This window comes from Ursus arctos, unplaced genomic scaffold, assembly GCF_023065955.2.
Source record: "Ursus arctos isolate Adak ecotype North America unplaced genomic scaffold, UrsArc2.0 scaffold_6, whole genome shotgun sequence".
Lineage (NCBI taxonomy): Eukaryota > Metazoa > Chordata > Mammalia > Carnivora > Ursidae > Ursus > Ursus arctos.
The window spans coordinates 66118383-66145610 of NW_026623078.1; positions in this window are offsets into that span (position 1 = coordinate 66118383).

Here is a 27228-nt window from a genome sequence, read left to right on the forward strand (position 1 = left end):
ATAGGGTTGGGCTGCGTCATCTCCATAGTGAGACTCCTCACCATTGTCATTCTCCTCTTGCCACATGGAACCATCCCCACAGGGCCAAGCTGCTCACAAGTCCTGCTCTCTGGGAAGGGCCTGGGGGAAACCTGGCCTTCTGTAGCATGGAAAAACAGGTCTGTTATCTCAGTGTCTGGGTACGTCCCCCTTCCTGACTACACATTTTCCGAAGCAGGTCCATTGTTCAGCCTTACAAACAGTTGATCATAAGAGGGACTTATTGTAGGACAGCACAGACTAAGAAAACACTTAGAATGAGAACATTTGGAAGGGTCACAAAACGTTGGGAAAGAGGTCCTCATTGTTAGAGCACCTGCTGGGTTTCTAACTTTATTGACAGATGAATTGTTTTTGCAAATGAAATTTAACATGGAGGCTCAGGGTATAAAAACACAAGACGCAGAGCTGCTCTGTTGAAAGAGGGGCCTGCAGGCCCTCTGGGCTTGGCCTCCTCTGGCCCTGAGGCAGCTGAGAGAAGCTTCCATCTCTAAGACACCTGTTGGGAGAAAACTGCTCTAGTGACCGAGGGACAGACAGAAGAGAAAGCATGCTCCCTCCTCTACAGGTCCCTGTATTAGTTTCTTAGGGCTGCCATTACAAAGTGTATAAACTGAGTGGCTTAACCAATAGTCTGACAGTTCTAGAGGCTGGAAGTCCCAAATCAAGGTGTTGGCAGGGTTGTTGGCTCCTTCGAGAGAGAGGAGGGAGAATCTCTTCTGTGCCTCTCTCCTAGCTTCGGGTGGTTTGTGGGCAATTTTTCGTGTTCCTTGGCTTGTAGAAGCATCACCCTAGGGGTGCCTGGGTGGCTCAGTTGGTTAAACGTCTGCTTTCGGCTCAGGTCATGACTCCAGGGTCCTGGGATCGAGCTCCACATTGGGCTCCCTGCTCGGTGGGGAATCTGCTCCTCCCTCTCCTCCCCGCTTGTGCTCTCTGTTGCTATCTCTGTCTCTCTCTCTCTCAAATAAATAAATAAAATCTTAAAAAAAAAAAAAAAAGCAAGCATCATCCTAACCTCTGCCTTCATGTTCACATGGAATTCTGTGTGTCTGTCCATCTCTGCATCCAAGCTCCCCTCTTTATTAGGACATCAGTTATATTGGATTAGAGTCCGCACTAATGACCTCATTTTAACTGATTACATCTACAATGACTCGATTTGCAAATAAGGTCAAATTCTGAAATACTGAAAATGAGGACCTCAATATATAAATTTTGATGGACAATATTCAATGCATAACAGTCCCTGCTGGTCACCTACTAATCCCTACTACGGGATTGAAGAACAGGATGGAAAAGGAGAAAGTACAGTAGGGAGGTGAAAGTAATATCCTCAGCTGAGAAATTATAGGATAATGGCTCAGGATAGCCACAAGGCTTCCAAGAAGAGAGCCGGCCACAGCTCTTCATAAAGTACACGGCCGACAGTGGAGCCATCTGTGCAAAGAGCATGCCTGAGAAATCCAATGTTTGATATGCTGCCCCTTCTGCCACCAGCAGCACATGCAAGATCTTTCTCCTGGTCACAGAGGCTTGCACCTCCACGCACCTTTACAGATGGGCTGTGCCATCTTCAGAGGCTACCAGATTCCGGACAGAAAATCCTGATTTGCACGGGTTTGGAATTCTGCTATTTCAGCCAGCCAGCTAAGGAGCCGTTTGGATGTCCTGCTCTTACAATGAAGAGTAATGAGACCAAAGAGAATCTGGATGCATGAAATCTGAAGAATCCAGAAAGATAGTGTAGGATTCCTTCCCCATAACTTAAAAGAAATTCTCTACCCATTTACAGAAAGTCTGCCCTAGGAGAAGGGATAAAGGTCATTATCAGGGCAGACTTGGGGAAATTCTGATGCCCATGTTACATCCCAAACTTGAAGCCAAATCTCTGGAGGCAGTGTCCAGGTGCCAGTCTCAGTGCACTACCAAGTTGCAGTACTGGGCGTTAGAAGTTAGGGCGGTTTGGGCACCTGCGTGGCTCAGTTGCTTGAGCATCTGACTTTTGGTTTCGGCCCAGGTCACGATCTCAAAGTGGTGAGATCAAGCCCTGAGTTGGGCTCCTCGCTCAGCAAGGTGTCTGCTTGAGATTCTCTCTCTCCTCTCCCTTTGCCCCTCCCCCCACTCATTCACACTCTCTCTAAAATAAATAAATAAATCTTTAAAAAAAAGAAGTTAGAGAGATATATGTATATATCTATAAAATAGAAATATAAGTATATATGTGTATGTCTGCATATGTATAAACAGATACCATATATATTATATATATATAAATATATATGCGTATACTATATATTATATATATAGTTTGGATATATATTGTATATACAATACGTATGTATACACATATATACACACACAAAAATATGCACACACGGATATAAAACACCCATTTTCCAACACTTGGAAAAAAGAAAGTATGTCCTTCCCAGTGTCGTGCTACAATATTGTTTCACAGGCCTACCCAAAAATCATTAAGTTACCTAGGGGAATATACCTCCATTTGACCTTTTCCTTGCTATTGATTAGAGCTCAGTGCTTTTACTAGTTAACATGTACATTTTTATCCAGTCCACATGCAAAAACGATCTCTGTCCAGCCGTAAAGATAATGCCTGAGCTTATGCTTGTATTGACCTATAGGACACTATGCAGTTTTGTATCTTACCTAGCAACCTGTGCCTAACCTATCAATCTTATTCTAAATGTCTTTGTTCATTGTCTATAAATATCTAGTTCCTCTATTTTTCCTTGAATTAGTTTTGTCATATTATTGGTTCCCTCTTTAGTGAACTGAATATATTTTGACATAAATTCATGGAATTTTGTATGAAACTCCTTTTTCGAACTTCTAAAAAAATTATGCTTTGACAGTATTCAGACTCTTGTATACTCTTCACCAGCCCCCTTAACTTGCCTGCCATGTTGGCACTCTAAAAAGCTTCTCCAAACAGCTCCCTTGATGCTGTACATTCCCATATAGGTCATTCACAGTTAAGTCTATAATTCACCATAGGTGAATGGTTACCCAGATTGTCCAGCTGGTCACTCAGAGCTCTGTGAGAATAAACCCACGGAAAGGTGTGTTTTGGAGAAGTAACAAGAGTTAAGAGAAGCAATGCAACGCTTAGGAGGAAGGAGAGGGGGTCATTTAGTAAAAGAGAGAGCAAATATGGTGCCCCCTAGCACCTGAGGATGGAAGGGAGAAGCAGAGCACCTCGACTAAAGAGGAGGTGAGAGGCCCAGGAGATATTACTGACTTCACAATTTTGGCCCAGAACTAGCCTGGACCTGTTACATAAGGATGAATAAATGAAAGATGAATGAATGAGTAAAACAGATCTAAATGTTTAGAGACTGGATCAAACAGGCTATATTGATCTCATCTCCAAACCTTTTTAACCTACTGGAGCTTCATGACAGACAGCTTCAGGAAGGATGCTGGCCTGCTGCCCCATAAATAACCCATGGCTGGACATGAAGATCATTGACCCTGCCTTGTCGCTCGACTATGACCTTGACAAAGTCCTTTGTAGGCTGATTCAAAGGAACCTCAGCCTCAATTTGGAAATTCATCAACCTCTGACCATTTTCCTACTTAATGGTCATATGCTATAATTTACCCTGGAAAGTAACCCTTCTTCCTTCTTTACCATTGCCAGTAGGACTTATTCCCTGTGACATTAGCTTCTGAGAGACTCAACTGAGCAAGCAAATTATAGGACTGAAGTCAGGGATATGTCCCACTCCAATCCCTGACATGGTCACACACTAAGCTGAAGTCAGCATTTTTCAGATAGTTCATCAGCAATACTAGGAGACTTTTCCAGCAAGGTCGTTGTACCACTAAAGCAATCATGTGTGTGAGTGCCCCCAGCCAGACCGAGCTAATTTAACATGAAGTAATCAGAGATAAGAAAAAGCCACAGGAGTTATAAAAATATACACATCAGGTATCCTTGCCGAGGTAGAAGGGGAAGTTTACTGGAGGTGAAGGGAGTGCACCAAAATGATAAGAAAAGTGAAGTCAAGAATGAAATGAAGATTTTATGAGAAGTTAAGATAAATAATAGAACAACTCTTTTTCAACTATAAACAGAATAAGAGGCCAACTAAGGACACAGCAGGGTTTGCCAAGATCTTCCGAAAAAGGTCACTTGTCAGAGGAGTTAGACATTACAGAAAAGATGGATGAATGTGGGTTTTCAGCACCCGCCAGGGAGGAAAATGCACAGGGAGGCAAGGCAGAGAGTTTTCCTTAAGGAAGAAAATGTACTAGTGACAACCACTGGAGCAAGGACATCTCCAGGGTAGCGGGAATCTGGAAGTCCATTTGGAAATACTCAAGCCAGGAATCCTTGGTGCTCCTTAGGAGGAAGAAAAAGTTATGAGCACAAGCCCAGTGCAAGAGCCTTCGTCCTCCATATTTTCAGAGTCTCAATTCCGGGAGGCCAGAGATCAGGCACTCCCTCTCACAAACAAAACCTCAGACATGTGTGGACCTCACTGCTTGAGCTGGAAGTCAAGGCTAGGCATGAATCCCTTTCCTTCCAGCCAAATTTCATCACTCCTCTCTCTATTTCCTGCTCATTCTGGAGATACAGCTGGTACAAACACTTGGTCTTAGACCAAGGAGAACTAGTAAGGGAGCTAGAAATAAGAGCTTTACCAAAAGCTTGTGCTCTCCACTTCTATACCCAGGCTGGTACCAAACAGCAATTTTCAGCTTCTTCTGGCCCTATTAGGCCACGATGGTCTATTTCAGTGACTAGTGTTAAGAAAACTCATTAGGAAAAGATCATTTTGTATCTCTACCTCACACCAGACTGAAAATATAATTCCATGTAGACTTTTTAAAACCATAAAGATATTAGAAGAAAATATGAGCTAATGTTGGAGACCCTTCTTTTACCTATGAGCCATTTAGGAAGAATAAAGCAAAAGATGTGTTGTAGATGCCGTTGGTACCTGGTCCAGGTCCCCTGGGAACTTTTTTCTCTTGGGAGTGCCCTAGCCCAGCTTCTGCAGGTACTGCTACAAGAGATTCTCTGGAGAATTGCCCATTGTCAACTTAAGTCAAAGTTGCTGTGAACTTCTTTCCTCACCTTCTTGAAGCTGAGGTTAGACCTAATCCAAAACTATATCCTTACTTCTTCCCCGTCCCCATCCTCATTCCCTCCCTTCCCTTACAGTTTTCTCCTGAGAGTATTTCTCTAAGAAATCATTTGTAGACAAATCTCCATTTCCACCTGTTTCTAGGTACCTCAACTATGATACCTGATATAACTAAATAAAAATGTAAGTTAGTATTATGTGGAAAGGTATCATGAATAAATTTGAAAAGATATTTTATACATTTTATACATGTATGCATATATGTATAGAGATATATATTCATGTTATGGGTATAATTGTGTGCCCCCAAATTTATGTGTTGAAGTCCTAATGCCTAGTATCTAAGAATGTGACTGTATTTGAAGATAAGGTCTTAAGAGAGGTGATTAGGTTAAAATGAGATTAGAGTGGGCTCTAATCCTATTTGCCTCATCTCCTTATAAAAAGAAATTGGACACACAGAGAGACACCAGGGGCATACTTGCACATTGGGAGGGCCATCTAAAGATACAGTGAGAAGGCAGCTTTCTAGGAAAAAGTCTGTGTTTATCTTTTACTCACACACAAAATACTTCTGACACCAGAGGCATGGGTTTGTGTTTTTTTTCCCCACATCAACCAATTCATTTCAATTCAATTCAATTCAATTCAATTCAATTCAACCTGCAATTCAATTCAATTCTGACACTAACCAGTGTTAGAGCAGACCCCATAGGCGAGCCCAGTCCCCTAAGACTACCCTCAACCTCAGATTGCAAGTAGTTGGTCCCCAGGTTGCCCACAACTTCTGTTGACCTGGCTACAAAGTAGAGGTTCCCACCACACCCTCCTTTAATTTGGTTGTTTGCTAGAACAGCTCACAGAACTCAGAAAAACACTTACATTTACTGTTTTATTATACAGTAAAAGATGTGATAAAAGATATAGATGAACTGGCCAGTTGAAGAGATACATAGGACAGTGTTTAAAGAGTCCTAAGTTCAGGGGCTTCTGTCCCTGTGGAGTTGGGGTGCCCCATCCTCCTAGTGCATTGATGTGTTCACCAACCTGGAAGCTCTTCAAATTCTCTACTTTTGGAATTTTATGGAGTCTTTGTCATGTAGATATAATCAATCAGTAAGTTAGTCTCTAGCCCCTCTCCCATTGCCAGACGATGAGAGTAGAGCTGAAATTTCCAAGCTACTAATCATGATTTGATCTTTCTGGTGAACAGCCCTCATCCTGAAACTACCCGGGAACCCAACAAGAGTCATTTCATTATAACATAAGATACTCTTATCACCCAGGAAATTCCAAGGAGTATAGAGACTTGTGTCAGGAACCAGGGTCAAAGACCAAATGTTAGAACAAAAGATGCTCCTAGCGCTCTTATCACTTAGGAAACTACAAGGGGTTTCAGTGCTCTGTGTCAGGAACCAGGGGCCAAAATATGGGAGGGGGGGGGTTCCTATTATTTCACAGAGGCCATCTACAAGCCAAAGAGAGAGAGGTCTCAAGAAAAAACAAACCTATAGATATCTTGATCTTGGACTTTGAGCCTCCAGAACTGTAAGAAAATACATTTCTGTTGCTCAAGCCACCCCCAGACTATGGTATGTAATTATGGGAGCCCTAGAAAACTAATCCAATCTATATAAACAGATATCTTTGTCTCTCTCATACACATATACAACAAAACATTCCAAAACATGATCAAAATATGTAAAGAGGGGTGGCTGGCTGGCTGAGTCAGTATAGCATGCAAGTCTTGATCTCAGGGTCATGAGGTCAAGACCCACATTGCGCACAGAGATTACTTAAAAAGTAAAACTTAAATATATACAAAGAGCTTTCAAGAAAAAAATAGGAAAACGGACAAAGGACTTAAATGGACAATTCACAAAAAGTAAATCAAATGCCAATAAATATCCAAGAAGATGCTAAGACTCATTATGTCCTCCTTTTGGGTTGCATCTTTTCTACTGACCAAGCCCTGTCTCTCTACCAGCTCTCTGCATGTTGTTGCCCATTCCAGTTCTCCCCATTACTATACCCACGCCAAGTGCCTGGACAGTTCTGTACACAGGTAGGTACTTAATAACCATTGGTGACAATTTAGTAGTGTTCTGAGGTAGAGAAAAAAACTAGTTTGAAGATAATTTAAGAAGCTATCATAATGGTTCCAAAAAAAGGGGGGGGGGAGAATAACCAGCTCTAGTAAGTAAAAAAGAAAACTGTTTATCACAAGTCATGAAAGAAATGCAAATCAAAAAGCAATGAGATTACTTTTTGCAAGTTTCCATAATATACATAACCAAAAGCTAGAAAGCCTTGCTACTTGGAGTTCAGTAAAATGTATTTTTAGTTTGTTGGTGGCATTGTCAGTTGGTAAATACAATTTGGCAAAGCATTCTTTTCTTAAACTCTAAAGAATAAATCAAAATATGGAAAACATCACATGAAAGACAATGTTTATAATCATGGTATTTACAATAACCAAAAATTAGAAATACTTCCAAATGTCCAGTATTAAAGGAATTGTCATAGGAACTACAGGACAGTCACTCAAGGGAATAATAGAGTGACACCAAAAGGACAAATATAAAGACCAGATATCAATATAGGGTTAATATAAATGCATATGTTAGGGTATAAAATTACATATGCATAATGACTACAGCTATGCAAACACATGCAAATAAAGAAAAACTAGAAAGAATAAAGAATCTCAATTTTAGGAGTTATTTTTCTCTTCCTTTTTCTCTATTTCAAACTTTCGACATTTTTGTAGTGTGCATTTCGTAAAACACTAAAATTTTATTAGGATAAACACATCATTCATTTGTGTATAGATGAGTGAGGTAGACAATGCCTGCAAATTTTGAAAGGTTATTCCCAACCTAGGAATCCCAAAATAAAGACTTCGATATTTATAATAACAGCTGACACTTCCTGAAATCTTTCTCTGTGTCAGCCCTGGGCTCAGCGCATTACAAGAACTATCCCGTGTAGTCCTCCCACAATCAGGTGAAGTAGGTAGGATTATCTTCTCACCTAACAGATGAGAACATGGGGGACTATGGAGGTGACGTAGTTTCCAGGTGCATACCGTTTCCAAGTAGCTGTCACAGACAGCTAGCTGCCCCCCTGAGATGCATGCCTTCTCTTCTATGATGGAGAATCATGGCTGGGAAGAAGCTGCCAAGCCAGGACTATGCCCCAGGCCCTCCCGCACCATGACGTTGCATCCAGGCGGAGCCATCCTACTGGAAGGCATATGACAGGTCCTCTGACGACACAATCTGTCCACAGGGCAAACGCTGATCTATTAAGGAGGATCAGATCTACAAATTAGTCAAAAGTCTGAAACTAAAGGTGAGTGACTAGCAGAAATAATGTCCTGTTCATTTAAAAAAAGGTGTTAAAATACAGCAATATCATTTGTCACCAATTCAACTGCCAACATTTGAAAAATGGTACTTCCCAGGATTGAACGGAGTGCCAGGAAATGGGCCGTTTCCTGTCCTGCTGGGGAAGAGCAAGCTGACGCTCCCTTTCTGTGGCAGTTTAGCAGCAAGTATTGCGAGTCCAAAAACTTCAGAATTCCGTAAAATCCTTGACCTAGGAATTCTTTGGGAAGCTATCCTAATGAATTAAGAGATATGAGTACAGATATATAGCAAAAGTATTGTCAACGTCAGAAATTTTTATAAGCCTAGTGGGAACCACATAAACAGTTATAGGGAAGTGGACAAATTCTACTTTGGCTGCACAGTGGGTTACTATGCAGCTATTTTAAATTATATTCCAAAAGAATATTTAACAGCATGGAATGATCATGATACATTATACAGTGTGATTCCATTCTTACTGTGTTTTAAAAACACATCTATATCAGGCATGCATTTTCTGCTTCCATACAGGTGCAAGAACTATCACATTTCCTTATTTCTCTAAATGGAACGAAATCTGGCTTAGAGTCCCATCCTGCCTGGCTGAAAGGAAGAACTATGTCAGGGACTGTTGCCCACCCTCACACACACACACACACACACACACACACACACACACGTACACACACACACCTTTCTCTGGATCTTCCTACTATCCTGGGGCTTATGTGGTACCAAGAAATGGAAGAGGTGCCCATCTTTAGACCATGCTCAGCTGTCCAACCACAACTCCTCAAAGTACCCTTTGATATTGACAAGGACCGCAGTTCTGGAGGTAGGAGGGGGGGATGCTTATTGCACTGGACTTGTCAGTGGATTGATTTTGGGAGACTTGTACTGATGATCTCAAGACAGTGACGTTCAGTGTTCTGTCCCCAGGGATAGACTATAGAGGCTTTGCCACCCTGGGATGCTGGGTGCGAGGGGCACAGATCTCTGACTCCGAAGGCACCTGTGCTCTCCTCTATCTCTCTTAGGGACTTCAGCTCTTTTCTAGGAACACTCTACTCTTCAAGTTCCATTGTATTTTCCTCTCCATATAGGACAATTCTGCCTTAATTCCATGATAAGCCGAATCTTCCAAACTAAGGCCTTGGTTGACTATTTCTTCAATGACCCCTGAGACCCAAATAAACTGTCACTCTCCCTCTCTGAAACCCGATCCACATACACATGTGCACTCACACTCAAACCCACACACAAGCCTACACACAGATGAGCTTAAACCTTAGGATACAAAGGGAAAAGTGGTTTTTATATCTTTCTTCTCAGAAGTTTGTGTATGTGTTGAGAGAAGAGGATAAAAATGGAAGGGATGGAATGGGAGAAGTGGGGGAATGAATTACATTTTTATCCTCTTTCAACTAAGCAGTGAGAATAAGTAATCAAACTTGCCACATATGTGTGTTCCTTATATTTGTTATAATTTTCTCAAATTTCTACAATTAATATAGGTCATTTTATTATTTAAAAGAGTGCAAGTAATTTTTTCCATGCCAACATATCAACTATATTTCTTTTTTCTAATTTTCTTACCACCATTCCTAATATGCCAATGTATTTTTAAAACAGAATAACTAGAAAGCAAAGAGATTTACTTTATTGAAGGGCACAGGCTGTGGCTATAAGGGCATTAAAAAAAATGAGAAAGGGGTCATCTGGGTGGCTCAGCCAGTTAAGAGCGTCCAACACTTGATTTCAGCTCAGGTCACGATCTCAGGGTCGTGAGATGGAGCGCTGAATTGTGCTCCTTGGTGAGTGGGGAGTCTCCTTAAGATTCTCTCGCTCCCTCTCCCCCTGCCCCTCCCCCCCACTCTCTCCCTCTCAAATGAAATAAATAAATAAAATCTTTTTAAAAAATGAGAAAAAGGGAGGGGTGTGGGGGATTGGGATAGGCCAGTGATGGGTATTAGGGAGGGCATGTATTGCATGGTGCACTGGGTGTTATACGAAAGTAATGGATCATGGAGCATTACACCAAAAACTAGGGATGTACTGTATGGTGACTAACATAATAAAAAATTATTATAAAAAAAAACAAGAAAGAAATTCTAAAAATGTTTTTTAAGTGGTAGCTTCACAGGTAACTTTCTTAGGTGACTAAGCTAATGTTAACATTGATTTTAGGTGTAACCATCTAGACTGATTGCTTTATTTGCTTGATTTAAATCTTTTTCTCTCCTTCTATAAATATTCCAAGCTTGATACCATTAGTGTACCCACACATAGGTGTGCACCCACATTGTGACTAAATGTCTCTGTCCTTGAAGAAATAACACATATTCATTCCTCCAACTCAAAACACGATCTCATTAGGGGATGGGGTCTTAGATGGCCTCAAGTTCCACAAAAATTCTATCATCCTCCATTTTTCCTCTTTCAGAATCAGAGATTCTCTTACCAACTGTCAACAGCCCAACCATCAAATAGGAGTAGAGATGGTGATCATCCCACAAAAAAGCCAGCAGCCCCATGGAGGTGCCTGGAATAATGAGAATCCCACACACCCTCCCACTTCATTTTCCATTCTAGAGGCATTCTATTTCAGTGCTCTCTCCTCCTTTTCATACTTTTCTTTCTTTTCCCCATTTGGGCACCCATCCAGACATTAAAATTCATATCTTTCTTTAAGAAATCTCCGTCCCAAACCATCATTATCTTTGGCTCTAGCATAGATAAGTCTTACATATGTGGTTCAAAGTACCCTGGAGGGAGACAGGCAGTGGATGGAAAACAAAGAGTAAAAAACAGAAGTATTCAGTAATATCTCCCCCATGTTGGGCCCATCTGATTCAGGAATGCCTCGTGTTCAATACCAAACCCAGGAATGATTTGCTACAGATGTATTTAAGGGATTCTCGTCTTTTCTCCTCTTTCTAAGTTGCCCTTAGTCACCCTGAAATCATGAGCAGGTTTTTTAGCACAAAAGACAACCCTACAGGCCCCAGAGATGAACTCATCTGCTATAGTCATTGACTCCAGGTTCAGGTACTACTTCCTGCCTGGATTTGTATGTCCTTGGTTTTCAGAGCAGATCCTACTCACAGGGAGCTCAGAGAAAGAGAATGTACATGAGAGGCACTGAGAGGACAGACCTGGCTCCAACCGTTCTTCCACAGCCGGCACATCCAAAGACGGCCTTTTGGTTTGCAGCTGTAGCCAAGATAATGATGTTCAGAACATCCTTTCCCAAATTCACATGGCTCTGAAACTGAACTAAAGGACTGTGTGGTCCCTGAGGGTTAGGTCTTTAATTAATTCCATATTTATTAGATACTATTTGCCAAGCATTGTGCATATTTGTCTTTGTAACACCAGTCTTAGTCATAATAAGCATACAATAAGTGTTTGTTTATTTCAATGAATGAATATTTTCCCAATTAGAATGTGAGCTCTAAGCAGTCAGGGACTTGAACTTGACAGATCTTGGGTGCTTCAAAAACTTCTGTTGAAGTGATGGGTTGATTAATTAATTAGCGTGTGACTAAAGTAATCAACCCACACCAAAAGAAGTTGTAGTGAACAGTAGTGGGAAAAAATATGTTTGTACAATGGAAATATTTTGGGCTTTTGAAGTTAGGCCTGAATGCAAATTCCAGGTTTATCTTCCCAAGTGTGACTTCCCCATATATAAAAGAAAACAGGGGCACTTGGGTGGCTCAGTCGATTGAGCATCCAACTCTTGATTTCAGATCAGGTCATGATCTCAGGGTTGTGAAATCAAGCCCCATAGGGCTCTGTGCTGGGCATGGAAACTGCTTAAGATTCTGTCTCTCCATCTCCCTCTGCCCCTCCCCACCTAGGAAAATTAAACAAATAAATAAATAAAGTGCAGGTGATGATGCTTATTTCATAATGGTGGCAGAAGATTAATGTGCTGCAGAAAGTTCCTAGAACAATGCTCGACAAATATTCTGTCTTCTTCCATTTTCCCCAGTCTCATCAGGAGGCTGACATGTAGGGCTGGAAGAAAGAAAGGAGATTAGTCCTGATCAAGAATCTCAGTGCACGTGTTTCTTCAAGGACCTCCTGGAAAGGAGAGTATAACAGAGATTGGTTGTACCCTCGAATGTATGCGTCTCTTTTCCTCAAGGCTGGAATCCCTAGGTTTCAACACATGGATGCTGAGAAGAAAACTACATTGCCCAGTCCCTCTTGTCATTAGCTGTGCCCATATGACTGAGTTCTATCCAATGGAATATAAATGTATTTCTAGGGCCTGCCTCTATAGAGACGGGGTGTCTTTCCTCCCCTTTCTCTTTCCCACTCCCTGTGTAAACTCAGACGTAACGGTGAGCCATCGTGGACAAGGGGCAAGGGCACTACCCTCTGGAAAGCTGACATCAAGAGAACAGTAGCCTAAGTTCCTGAACCCTGGAGAAACAATGTTAGCTCCTAAATGATGAGAGAGAAATAAACATCTCTCTTGTTTAAATCACAGATATTTTAAGTCTCTGTTATTACAGATAAAAGTAAATCTGATCTAATACAGCTGTATCAGGAGAGCTGTGAATATCCCAGTCTTGTTCATGACAAATCCTCACCTCAGGCACTTTTTCAGCCTCCCCTGAAGTGCTCGCAGGCACCAGACAAGGCTGCTCTGCTTGGCCGGTGCTGCCTGCCCATCTTCCTCCTGGCTGGCTTCCCCACAGATTGAAAGTCCCCAGCTGTGTCATGGGCAACCAGTCAGGGCCCAACCTAGTCTTGAAAGCCTCTTCCAAGGTCAACCTTGTTTATGAAGCCTTCCTCAGTGAATGGTAGCACTCCTGGATCTCTCCCTTGTCTGAGCTCCGTAACGGCTGACCATACCCCTGTCACTGGGTCTCAACTCCAGACGGTTTTCTAGCCCCTGGATTTTCATTTTGTTTTGTTGACAGCCCTTTCTCCTTATTTTAACAGCAAACTCGTTAAGAGCTAGAATTGTTTCAGACATTTTAATCAAATGTTCGTATATTTCTCTGATTTTGGAAGTAATCTTTAACATGAAGCATCACGCTCCGAAATTTCAAAACATATGTGGACTTTAGGTGATTTGTTTATATATATCGTCTTAAATTGTGATGTCCTCAAAAGGAAAAAATGCGTTATAATACATGCATCCACAGCACCTGCTTCGTGCATGGACCTCAGTACTGCTTGTTAATAGATGAATAAATGAGTTTTGGTAGCCTGCTAACATTTAGAATGATGTCTTGCACTTAATGCCTGCACGGCTCTAGGCTAATGAGTTAATGTGGGTAATGCCAAGGTTTGGTATTTACGTGACTTAAAACATTTTCAATTGCAAGCAGTAGATGCTTGATAAAGTGACTTCGCCAAAACAGAAATTTTAGTCTCATGTAACAGGGAAGTAAGTGTCTTCAGATAATGCTAGATCCAGAGGTTCAAAATTAGTCATCAGGCTCTGTTTCTCTCCTTGTCTTAGATGTGCCTCTCTATGGTGTCTCTTCACGATGGTATCTAATAGCCCAAGACCTAGCCTAGCAACCCCAGCAGCCTAACAAAAAAATACATTCCCTAATATCTATGAGTGTTTTGATTGGTCCAGCCTGGGAACATATGTCCATTCTTGAGTCACTATGGCTAAAAGGTTTTGGAATTTTCCTGAAGACGCTAGGACACATAGCCACCCTTGTGACTAGAAGAGAGGAACAGCTAGTTAAGTCTCACCATAGACCCAAGAAGAGAAGGGTTATATTACCAGAAGAAGAGGGAAGGGATATAAAACAGACAAAACAACAGATATCCATCACCATCCTGGAGCTGGTGCCTCTTCCTAGACTCAGTCTGGCCAAAGCTTTTGCCTGAGATCCACACCATTCTGGATTTCTTCTTGCCATCTTCTTGCCTCTGTTATTACCCTGCAGTCACCTTAAAACATTTCTTCAGTATCTCCCTCTTGCCCACCCCCTGCACTGTCAAAGTACAGTTACTAGTTTATCAAACAGAAAGGGAGTAGGCACCCCAAGACTCAGGACTCCGCTTTGCCTCCTGACTACCTCAAACCGAGGGTCTGGGGTAATTGGAGCAAGTCTCTGGTCATGCCACACGAGAGGACTCTGCTTCTAGGCATCCCCTTCTGGCAGGAAAGAAATTTAGTTTGACCATATTGACTGGCCCTAGCAGCCTGTCAAGAAAGTACTTGGTAATCTAATGAAGCAATTTGGTTTTTTATTATGATCGGAGTTATTCTCCAAACTCTTCAGAAGGTACTGGATTGCTCTAGCCACTGTGAAAAAAAAAATGGACTCCTTGAATAATGTAAGAATCTCAAGGTCGCTGTGTTCTTAGTTTGCCCAGTTTTGCAGCACTTGTTGAACAGAGTGGGCTCCCAGCAGGACAAGAGCCTTTCAAGGTTGCACACTGAGTGGTTCGGAAAATGAGTTCTGGATATAATTCTGCCCCAGAGTCACCCCACCTCTTTCCATGCCCTTGCCTCCTCCTCTAGAACCACACCCATGACTTCTTTGAAATCTCAACCCAAGCCAGACTTTGCACAAAACTTCCTGGAGTGCTTTGCCTTGCCTGAGTGTTCCCTGAAGTCAGGGCCTTCCTCTGGTTTCTCTCCAGTATGTCCCAGGGTATTTTTAACATTCCCGAGATCGCCTTTCATTACTAAAGTGGAATAATAACTTCACAGTTTGCAACACCACTTTCCTAAGCATGTTGTATGAGTGTCACAACAGCTATGAGAGACAAATATTACTGTTGTACCCTGAGAGATGAGCAAACTGAGGCCCAAAAGGAAAATGTAATAACTTGAGGTCACATGGCTGGTAAGCAGCAGAGCCAGCTCCTCAACCCAGGGCCTCTCATTACTAATCCTTTGCTTTCCTTCCCATAATACACTGCCTCTAATTATATTCTCTTTGATGATCTTGTCTCCCCAGTAAGTCAGCGATCTTCTTCAAGGTAGAATGCAGGGTTTTTGCCTCTAGGTTCTACCGGCAGAAAACCCAGCACAGCACCATGCGTAGGATTGGTATGCCAGCAGGTGGTCATTCAACGGGTTCTTGTTTTCTGTCTTCTATGTACCAGGCAGAGTGATAGGTGCTTGCTATACATTGGCAAATAAAACAGGTGCAACCCCAGCCCTGAGGAGCTTATACCTCTGGGAGAGTCTTAGGATCAAACAGGTACAACCTAACAATGGACTCTGCATTATTCTTCCCTGTATTCGTTTTCTGTTGATGCAGAACAAATAACTACAAACTTAGCAGTTAAGAACACCCACTTATTAACTCACAATTCTATTTCAAAAAAACTGGGCAAACTCAACTGAGTTTTCTGCTGAAGGTCTTGCACGGCCAAAATCAAGATGCTAGCTAGGCTGAGCTATTATCTGAAGGCTCTGGGGAGGAATCCACCTTGAAGCTCATTTCTGGTTGTAGGTAGAATCTAGTTCCTTGTGGTTGTAGGATTAAGGTCTCTGTTTTCTTGATGGCTGCCAACTGGGGGTTGCTCTCAGCTGCTAGAGGCCACCCTCAGGTCTTTCCCAAGTGACCACATCCATCTTTAGCTTTTGCTACCAGCTGGAGAAAACTTTCTGCTCCTAAAGGGTTCATGTGCGTAGGCCAGACCCACCAGACCTCACCTTTTTATAGTCAACTGTGCTGTATAACATAACCTGATCACTAGGTAATATGCCCTCATATTCAGAGATTCCATCCACACTCAAAAAGTAGGTTCTACAAGGGTGTTAATCATAGTGTATCATCTTAGAGCCTGCCTCCTGCATACCCCTGCTCAAATTTGGGAATTTATAACTTCACATGAATTTTTTCTACAATCCAACAAGTGCTCTTTCCCTGTCCTGTCTCATCTGTGTTTAGCCGTATGACGCACCTCTATACCTTTGCATATGCCAGGGTCTCTGCTAGGAATACTTCCTTTGCTTTCAGTTCCTTCAACAAAATCCTCCTCAAACTTCAAGACTCAAAGTCTTGAATGATCTCTAAGAAGGTCTTCTCAGCACCTCGCCACCCCTCAATCAATGTTAAATACTCCCTTTTCCGTGTTTTCATGACACTTTGTCCATCCCACCAGTACAGAACCTCCCATACTGGTATGGTCTTAGTCACCAAACTGGGAGATCTCTGACAGCAAAAGTTTCGTTCATCTTTGCTTTTCCAGAGCCTCCCATGGATCTTGACACATAAGTACTCGCTGAATGTTTGTTGAATTGTACTAGACCTTCTGTCCTCTGTTGGGGGACTCATGATTAGAAGAACAACACAGACCTGAAAACTAGTTTAGGTATGGGGTAAAAGATCTGTAGTTTTTATCTCCCCAGCACACATTCATCAACATTCTGTTTACTGCATCCCAATTTGCCATTAGGGAACCACCATACTCCCACTTCCATTCATGTGGTTCACATGGGAATGATGCTATTACCCCTTTCAAGGACATGACTCAGGCTTTGCTAGATGGACACAGTGCAATTCAGCTGATGAGAGTCCCTTAGCACTCTTATACTGAAACCTGTGGGAAAGGAGGTCCCCCTTCACGTTGCATTTGTGCAACGACAGAATAAAGGCCTAGATATCTCTCTCTGCCATCTTTTGGGGGAAACCTCCCACATAATGAACAAGACAGAAAAATGTAAAGTTAAGAAACAAGAATAGAGAAAAACTGAGTCTTCAAGACATCATGAGTCTCTGGATTGAGCCATGGCCAAGGCTTGTCATCCTTGGAATTTACCAGTAAACAAAACATCCTTTGACTTAAATTTCCACTGACACAAAAACTTTCTCATTTATTAATCTGACTTCGCTTTTTGTCCCTTGCAACAACAACAAAAAAGGTGAGTGGGGCTTGCTGAAAACTTAGGTGGTAATCTCAGGTCTTGGGAAATTTTTCATTTTTATTTTTATATCTTTTTCAGATTTTATTTATCTATTTGAGAGAGAGCACAAGCAGGCAGAGCTGCAGGCAGAGGGAGAGGGAGAAGCAGGCTCCCTGCTAAGCAGAGAGGAGCCCAACATGGGGCTTGATCCCAGGACACTGGGATCGGTGACCTGAGCCGAAGGCAGATGCTTAATTGACTGAGCCACCCAGGCACCCCATTGGGAAAATTTTTAAAGAAAAACCCCCTTCAAGGACTAAACCTCAGGGCCTGAGATCTCCTAGCTCTTTATCAGTCTTCCTGAAAACCAAACAAATGGGACCATCGGACAATGCAAGAGGAAGTACGCCTCTGCCTCTAGCATCTCCAAACTAACTTACCGGGTCCTTTGTACTCTGTTTTGGAATCCAGATAGCAAGGATCTTTGGGCTGATACTGCAATGACTGATGGGACAGAGTAATTACTGTTCTAACCTTCAGAAGCAGTAATGTAAGTCTAGTGGCCAAGATTTTCTGAGGGACACCAGGTGTGCAATTTGCAAGCAAATGATAATCGACATGACTATTGATTGCTCTGACCAGCTAATTATGAGTCTGTAATTTCCTGGCCCCAGGATTTCTCCCCCACTGCCCATACTGGAATCTCCCACAGGATCTTACTTGTTTGCCTCAGGTCATCGCCTGAGAGGAACTTCTCTTCTCAGCCTTCCCCAGGTCCTTCTCCAGTGCTAGCCTCTCAAGAGCTGTGTCACAAAGGGGCTTTCAGCTTGTTGCATAATCAGCTCTTCCTATCAACGATTTCCCTACCCGCACCATTACCTCAGGGTGCTGGAACTTCGCTAGGAGCTGCTGACAGATCATTAAAGATCCCAGCTGTTCCTGATCCATAACAACCCCTTTCAACTGGGTCTCCTTCCAGGAACAGCTGCAAAAGCTCCAGAAAGGAAGGGAGGAGACACATTTAGCATGATAACAAATCAGTAGGGAGTGACCACTTTAGCCCAAAAAGCTGTGATGCAGATGTATCCACCCAGCAACAGTCCCCACCCCACAGGAGAGAGGCAAATGTGTGCTGTCTCTGTGTGAAAACTCTCCCGTAACCAACGGAATGAGATCAAGAATCCCCACCGCTGCTCCCAGGAGAGGAGTTTGAAAAAGCTTCTTGCTTTCCCCATAACGATTCACTAGAAGATCTCTCAATGTTTACAAAAAGTTTATTATCTCGTACACTCACACAAGCAATATGTACTCATTTATACCACGTTAACAATGTGGAGGAAGTCCTGGTGGCTGGCGTCTGATCTCATACAGGGCACTGGGCGAAGCGCTCTACATAACATTTTCTCATGGATACTCACAGTAAGTACTGATTGGTGAGGAAACCAAGGCACAGAGAGACTGAATAACTTGCCCAAGCTTCCACAACTAAGAAGCAGAAGAGACAAGATTTGCACTGAAGTCTGGCAGACACCAGAGCTTACGGTCTAAATTTCTACCCCATGCTGCTGCCTGGACACCAGCCTTTCTGAACCCCTGCAGTTCCCTGCTGGACCAGAGCCTGGCAGTTAGTGGGCGCTCAGTGAAGTTCGGTTGAGTGATTATTTTTAATCCAAAGGCTGATTCATACCACTATGCTTTTATATATTGTTTTTTCTTCTTGAAACACTCTTCATTCACAGCTACTTTGTCTACCTGCAAAACATCAAATGGTTCTTCAAGATCTGTCTTAGTTATTATGTACAGTATGAAAAGACTTTAGAGAAAAGCCCCCTGCCCACATCTAATGGATAGTCTTAATCTTTTCTTAATCATTTCCTTCACACTTCCACATATCTCTATTATGGTACAATTCTTTATGTATCAAAGATTTTAATTATCTCCCTAACCATGACAGCTCGGCAAAATTGTCTTGAATTTCCCATTCCATGACCACCGGAAGTACTCCCTCAGTATTTCTGCTAATTCCCAAGGGTTTGCATCTCCTGATTTGCTCTCTCTCTCAAGCTTCACCTTTCTCTATTATTGTATGTGTCCATCATCTTACCACTTTGAGATGAAACTCAACATCTTTGATTTCTAAAATCAATACTAGGAAGAAAGAAAGGGATAAAGAAGGGGGGGTAATCAGAAGGGGGAATGAAGTATGAGAGACTATGGATGCTGAGAAACAAACTGAGGGCTTCAGAGGGGAGGGAGGTGGGAGAATGGGATAGGCTGGTGATGGGTAGTAAGGAGGGCACGTGTTGCATGGTGCACTGGGGGTTATACGCAACTAATGAATCATGGAACTTTACATCAAAAACCAGGGATGTACTGTATGGTGACTAACATAATATAATAAAAAATATTATTATAAAAAAATAAAAAATAAAATCAATACTAGGTATTAATGCATCTCATAATTTCGGAGATAGGGCATCAAAAGGAGTCAGGTAGTGCAGTACTCTGCCTTTCACTGTCTTCTTAACTTCAACCCTTACACCTTTCCTCCCCTCTCTTATAAGCAAAATAATTCCTCAGATTCTTCATATGGTGTATGCAGAGCAATTTCCCCCAGAATCCTGGCACCAACTACCATCAAGGCTTTGGAATGAAGGAACCACAAGAAAGTGAGCATAGAGCATTGAGGGTGGAGGGTCCCATCCTACTCCAAGACCTCATGTAGTCAACAATTATTTATTGAGCACCCACTGTATGGGAGGACTTTAGGATATAGAGATGAAGAAAAATAGGTAAGAGCTCTACTGTTATGAAACTTATATCCTAGTAGAAGGGACACAAAACAAATGAATAAACGAGATAATTTCAGGTTGTGGTGATATGAAATTTACTTGGTAGGGTGGACAGTGACAAATTAGGATAGAGTGGTCAGGCATGGACTGTCTGTGGAAGTGATATTTGAACTGAGAGTTGAAGCTGTAACAGAATCACCCTTGTGATGAGCTTGAGACACGTGTTGTAAACTGAATAAGCCGTAACAACAAAAACCTCTGAGTTAGCAACAAATTTTGTGTGTCCTGAAAAAAACGTTAAGTGAGAGAGCGACCATAAAAGACGAAAACAGAGACAGGTAGTAGCAGATCACGCAAAAGGTTTAGACTTTTTTCCTAAGTTTAATGGAAATCTGTTGGAGATTTTTGAGATGCCGGTGACCTAATTTAATTACCAAACCATTTGTCTGAACAAAACAAGAACTTCTTCATATCTATCTACACATATGTTTTATCCACTAGATTGTAAGTTCCTTGAAACCAGAAACTGTGTCTATGTTCTTTTCATCATTTTATACTAGGCAACCAGCCCAATACCTAGATATACAGTCATTTCATAGATGAATGAACAATCGTTTAATAAATAAATAAGTAAATGATTCTATGAAAAAATATATACTTAGCAAGCACTTTGGTATTTCTGTATTATTTACAAAATATCTGGCAATGAGGAATTTCAAGGAGAAAGCCTATTGTTAGAATAAGCAGTTAATTAGGTTTTAACAGGATGCCTGGAGGAGACCAGCAAAGGGGGAGTCAGGGTCAACTACCAGCAAAGTAGAGACCTGTCCTGGCAGCACTCCAAAAACAAAGCCACAAGAAGCCAGATCAAACCAGACAGGCCCAAGACAAAGAAGGCCAGGGACGCTGACCAAGCAAGGGAGAAAAGGTGCGAAATCTGGCTCCCAAAGAATTCCTTCCCCAAGTAATAAATACTCCACCCCTCGTTAAGAACTGTCAATAAAAGATAGAGACCCAAACCCTGGGGCCTGTAGCTCTTTCTTGAGCTTGCCTGCTTTCACATCTCAAGAGTGTACTCTCACTTTAATAAACTTTCCCACTTCCACTCCTTAACTGCTATGTCTGGTCTCTCCTTGAATTCTTTCTTGCTAAGAGACCAAGAGCTTCCAGCAACATCCTGGGGATAGGCTGGGTGGAGGCCTCAGGGCCAGGGGGCCTCCTTGGTCCACTCGGCAACAATATCAGAGAGTTCTTGGCCTTCTGCCAACGCAGGAGCTGCTGCTCTAACCCTCCTTCCCCTCATCCTCCTTCACGTCCCCCTTCATCAAGCGTTAAGCAGAGTGCGTTGCTAGCAGCAAACTAACCCTGGCCTCATCCTGACCCCAAGCTTTTCAAAAGAATTCTGGTAACAACTGTCAATATAAAAATAAGTAATAACTGCTTCAAGTAACAATATTAATATCTTACAGAGTCTATAACATGCAATCTATTTACAAAATACATACTTGATTACTCCAAAAGAAGACAAGAAAAAGAAGGAACAACAACAACAAAAAAGATGTAATAAAAAATAGTAAGATAGTAAGAATAAAACCTGTTATCAGAATTACATCAGGGCACCTGGGTGACTCAGTCAGTTAATCATCTGACTCTTGATTTGGTTTAGGTCATGATCCCAGAGTCCTGGGGTCCAGCCCCACCTCAGGCCCCCTGCTCATTGGGGAGACTGCTTCTCCCTCTCTCTCTACTGCTCTGCCTACTTATGCTCTCTCTCTGTCAAATAAATAAATAAAATATTTTTTAAAAAATGAATGTAAATGATTTTTTTTTAAGATTTTTTTTTTTTTTTTTTGACAGAGAGAGTGAGCACAAGCAGGGGGAAGTGGCAGGCAGAGGGAGAGGGGGCACCCGATGGCCCTGGACCGGGGCACCCTGGACCCCGGGATCATGACCAGAGCCAAAGGCAGTTGCCTAACCTACTGAGCCACCCAGGGTCCCCTAAATGTAAATGATTTTTAAAAATCAAATTAAAAGGGCGCCTGGGTGGCTTAGTCGGTTAAGTGTCTGCCTTCGGCTCAGGTCATGATCTCAGGCTCCTGGGATCGAGTCCCGTATCAGGCTCCCTGCTCAGCAGGGACCCTGCTTCTCCCTCTCTTCCCCACTCGTGCTCTCTGTCGCTATCTCTGTCTTTCTGAAAGAAATAAATAAAATCTTTTTAAAAAACCAAATTAAAAGGAATATATTACCTAACTAGATTAAACAAAAGTCTATGTGTTGTATGTAAGAAACAGAACTTATATAAAAGTCCACAAAAAATGTGAAAGAATAATAAAAGCTATACAGTGCAAACCTAATCAAAAGAAGCTGATGCTACATGAATACCAGATAAAGTAGACTTCAAGGCAAAAAAAAACAAAAAAAAAAGAGCATTCCATAATAACAGAAGGGACAACCCAATAGAAAGATACAGCATTCTGAAATTTGTATACAATTAACATAGTTTCCGGGTATATAAAGCAATGTTGACAGAACTAGAAGGAGAAATAAGCAAACGTGCAACCATATGCAAAGTCAAAGAAAAGTCATAAGGAAAGTAAGAAATGATTTGGAACTGAACGGCAATGAGAATACTACATGTTAAAGTGTGTGATCTAAAGCTAAAACAATGCATGTATTAGAAAAGAAAAAGAGGTTTAAAACCAACTCTCTAAGTTTTCATTTCAAGAAGCTAAAAAGTGAAGGAAAATTAAACCTGAAATAAGTAGAAAAAAGTAAGTAACAACAACAAAAGTAGACGTCGATCAAATAAAAAACAGAAAGGCAATTGAGAAAACCAACCAAGTTGAAGAAAATGTTTCCTTAAAGATTAACAAAATTTATAAACCCCAAACAATACTGATCAATAAAGAGAGAGAAGACACAATATTAGGGGAAAAAGAGAGCCACCACTATAGTTCCTACAGATATAATAAGGGTAATATAATACATAAATCCTACAAAATCCTCATAGTCCAAATATGTAAAGAATTTCTACAAATAAGAAAAAGAAACAAATAATCCAACTTTTTAAAAGGCAAAATCATTAAAAGGCAGTTCACATAAGAGAATATACAAATGTCAACAAACAAATGTTATTAGGCATCAAGGGAATGAAAATTAAAGCCACAATAAGATGTCATCACACCTGCATGAGGACAAATAAAATTAAAGAGCTAACAAATTCAAGCTTTGGTGAGGGTAGGAGACAGCTGGAATTCTCAAATACTGCTGGAGGAAATACTGATACACTTTGGATTACTGCTTACCAGTATCTACTAAAGCAAACCTATGTGTCTGTATGACCCAGCAATTCTAATCCTATGTATACAGCCTTCCAGAAGCAGTGTTTATAGACAACAAATGCCTGTACAAGAATGTTCACTGTTCTCAATCATAAAATCCCCAAACTAGAAATAGCAAAAACATCCCAGAGCAAGATGAATGAATCCATGGCCATACTCAATAGTGTGACTCTTACATGAAATATTAACCCAAAGAATCTGGACACAAGCAGATTCACAGAAGTCCATTTCTATGAAATTTCAAGCCACAAAACTAAACTATAATGTCAGAGGTATCCTTTTGGATGGTGTGTCTTGGTTAATAAGAGACACCAATAAGCCAGCCTTCTGGGGTGCTGGGAATGTTCTATACTTTGAATTGAATGATAGTTTCATGAGTGTATATATGTAAAAATTTATTGAGCATTATACAAATTGAGATTTGTGTACTTCACTCTATGTGAACTGAACCTCAGTAAAGGATACAAAAGCTGTGCATTAAGTAGGCACCCTTTAAGCAAAGAAAAGCAAGTTAGCCATTAAAAACATGTCATGTAATAACAATGATAACATAATAATAATAATATGCCTTTTTCTTCCCCACAAGCCTATGGGCTCCCCACGACAAAACAACAACTTATTCATAATTATACTCTTACTTCTTGGCACATCATGGGTGCTTAATATGTAATTGTTGAATTATACAGAATTACAGTAATGAGAGGGCACAAGTTGATCATGTTTCCCCTTTTAGAGTGCTTTCTCTAACTCATCTGATGGTGTAGTCCAGATGGTAAATCTCTAGGAATCCATTGTTTCCACTGTGTTGGGCCAACAAATCATGCCAGCTACCGTGTGGAGATAGTCAAGGTTCTGAAAGCATCGACCCCAAATAAGCCCAGGAGCTGGCAGATACCTAGGAATGCTGAGACGTAGAAGAATGACCATGGATGTCAAATGGCCTCAGTGACAGCTTGAAGGGCACAAATGTAAATGAAATTCAGCACAGTTAGGCAATAGTATGGACAAAAGTGGGGTGTCTTTAAAAACTTAAAAATGAGGTTACTCTGAAGGTAGCATTACTAAAATTGATACCTAAAATGTGACCTGAGACATCTGTCAATGTTGACCAATCAGTCCTTAAAGAGTAATTCCAATCGAGCTCACTACAGGATAGTGTCGAGGAAGCACAAGTTATGTGAGCGTATCTCAAACCAACTTAGAAAAAAAAATTGATTCTCGGTAACTTGGTCAGAGCTTTTATCTCCTCAGGTGCATTGAATCTTGTTGGAAGAAAGGACGTGCAAGCACAACTGGGCTGATGGACCTGCCTTCTACGAAAGGCTATTCTAAAGGGATCAAATGTATCAACATTTCCCCAGCCGTGTCTTGACTTTGAATCAGTAGCAGAAGTATCGTGGTCAGTGGGAAGGAGCTCATTATTGAGGGAGAAGTGGAGTTTGTATCATTTCTGCCTGGAAAAAAATTGCTTTTGGGTACAAACACTCCTTCCCTCCGATGCCTTTGCTCGTAAATGTTTTGAGAAATATAAAGAGACCTTACTGAGTTTCCCATGTGGAACCACATACGAGAGAGAATGGGACCTTGAGCATCATGGCCTGATGGCGGGCAATAGTTATTCGCCAGCAGCTGTTAATCATTTGACCAGCTACAGTGCTGCACCACTCGGGACAGACTAAAAGTGCTCCTTCAAACACCCTGGATCTCAGTGGATTAACCCAATAAAAGTTTAAAAACTTCTACCTCACTCATCGTCAAGTATGGGTCTTGGGTGAGAAAGAGCAGGGAGGCTTTAAGCTAGGCGTTCAGTTGGAAACCCAGGCCTCTCATATCTAGTTGGCACTGTGGCCCCCCACATCCTCAGAAACGTATTAATTCAATCGGTGGTGGAGAAAGAGAGCGAAGACGGTACGTAGCAGGTTTGTTGAGCCAGTTTGCAACTGATGCACGTCACGTGTGTCCACATTCAAACGGCCAGAACTCAGGCGCGTGCTCGCGTCTAACTGCAAGGGAAGCTGAGAAATGTCTTTCTGAGCGCTCGGAAAGTCTACAAACTGACAGACAAATCCAAATAGTTTCTTCTCCATCCACTAAGTTCTTTACATGAATTATGGTATGTAATCCTCATTCCAGTCCCTAAAAGGTGGTACTCATACTATCTTAATCTTACAGGAGAGGAAACAAGCACAGTGAGGAGAAGTAACTTGCCCTAGAACGGGCAGCTAACTACGTCTGAACAAAAGCAAGGTTAGAACACATCTCTAGAGTCCATATTTTTAACTACTACAATACACAATGGTTGTATTTATTGTGACAAAATAATAAATCGGCCTTCGGATTTTTAAAAAAGACTTTTTTATTTATTTGAGAGAAAGAGAGAGCAAGCAGGAGGACGAGCAGACGAAAAGAATCCTAAGCCGACTCCCCAGTGATCACAGAGCCCAATGCAGGGCTCGATCCCATGACCCTGAGATCATTGGACGTTTAACCAACTGAGCCACCCAAGCATTCCTTGCCTTCAGATGTTTAAGTTTCAGTGCATTGACATAATGGTGAGTGCGAACATGTAAATGGAGAACTAGATTCTAGAACACAGTGACCCAGCAAGGTTCTTCCTCCTGTGAGGCCGTGATGGATAGCCAACCTCTAGAGAGCCATACATCCTGACTGGTCAAACTACCACAAATAAAGATATGAGGTAAAAGTAAACAGCACCTACCACCAAGCCAGGTATAACTCTGAGTGTCTTACATGCATCGAGTGTCTTAAACTGCTACAGAAACTCTATGTAATAGGTACTATTATGAAGGCGCTACAACACGGAGAGATTAAGAAACTTGCCAAGATCACATAGCCAGAAAAAGCCAGAAGCAGGATTTGATCCAAGGCAATTTTAGTTCTAGAATCCATGCTCTGAGACACTACGTTAAAGAAACATCCAATAAAGATGGTACCGACACTGTTACTGGTATATTGTTTTCCTCCACAGTGGTTCCCGTAACTACCCACACAGAATCGAAACTTGACACAACTCAGCTAATATCAGCTTCTCTTCCCAAGAATTGACGGCACTTCTTTAAATAGTTACACAGGAAATATTTATGACACTGAAGTTATTTCAATTGTGTTAAAGTGAAGTTTGCAGTGTGGCACGTTTTTTTTTCCTTTTCTACAGCCATAAAATAAAAAGTAGCTAAAGCCCTTTATGTAAATCATCTCATTTAATCCTAATAAAACTCTACAACAAATGTAACTTTACCTCCACTTTCCAGGTCATAACACCAAATTTTAACACAAAGAAACCAGTGCTAACTGACTTAGATATGAATATAACTCGCCTGATAACACGTTCATAACGAGTTCTGAACATCTGTCTAGATGACAAGAAATAGCGTACTCCGGCATTCCAAGAATATAGTCTGTTGAGAATTCAGGACTTTGCTTTCACGATTCTGTCTTTTTTACTTCCAGGGAAGTCATTTCCGTGAAGCCCTGGTGTGAACAACAGTCACAAGTGGGAAGAGCAATGGGACAAGGAGAAGGAAGGAGACAGTTCCATAATTTTAGAAAGAGTGTGAAGAAAAAAAGAAGACTTCTAGGTTCTATTTCTGGCTCTGGCTCTGGCTCTGTTTTCTAACCAGCCAGCCATCTCTACCTTTCTCTCCATTAACTGGAAAAAGTAGAGAAGAATACAGGCTGGGTATAAAGCACCTTGTCGTTTTT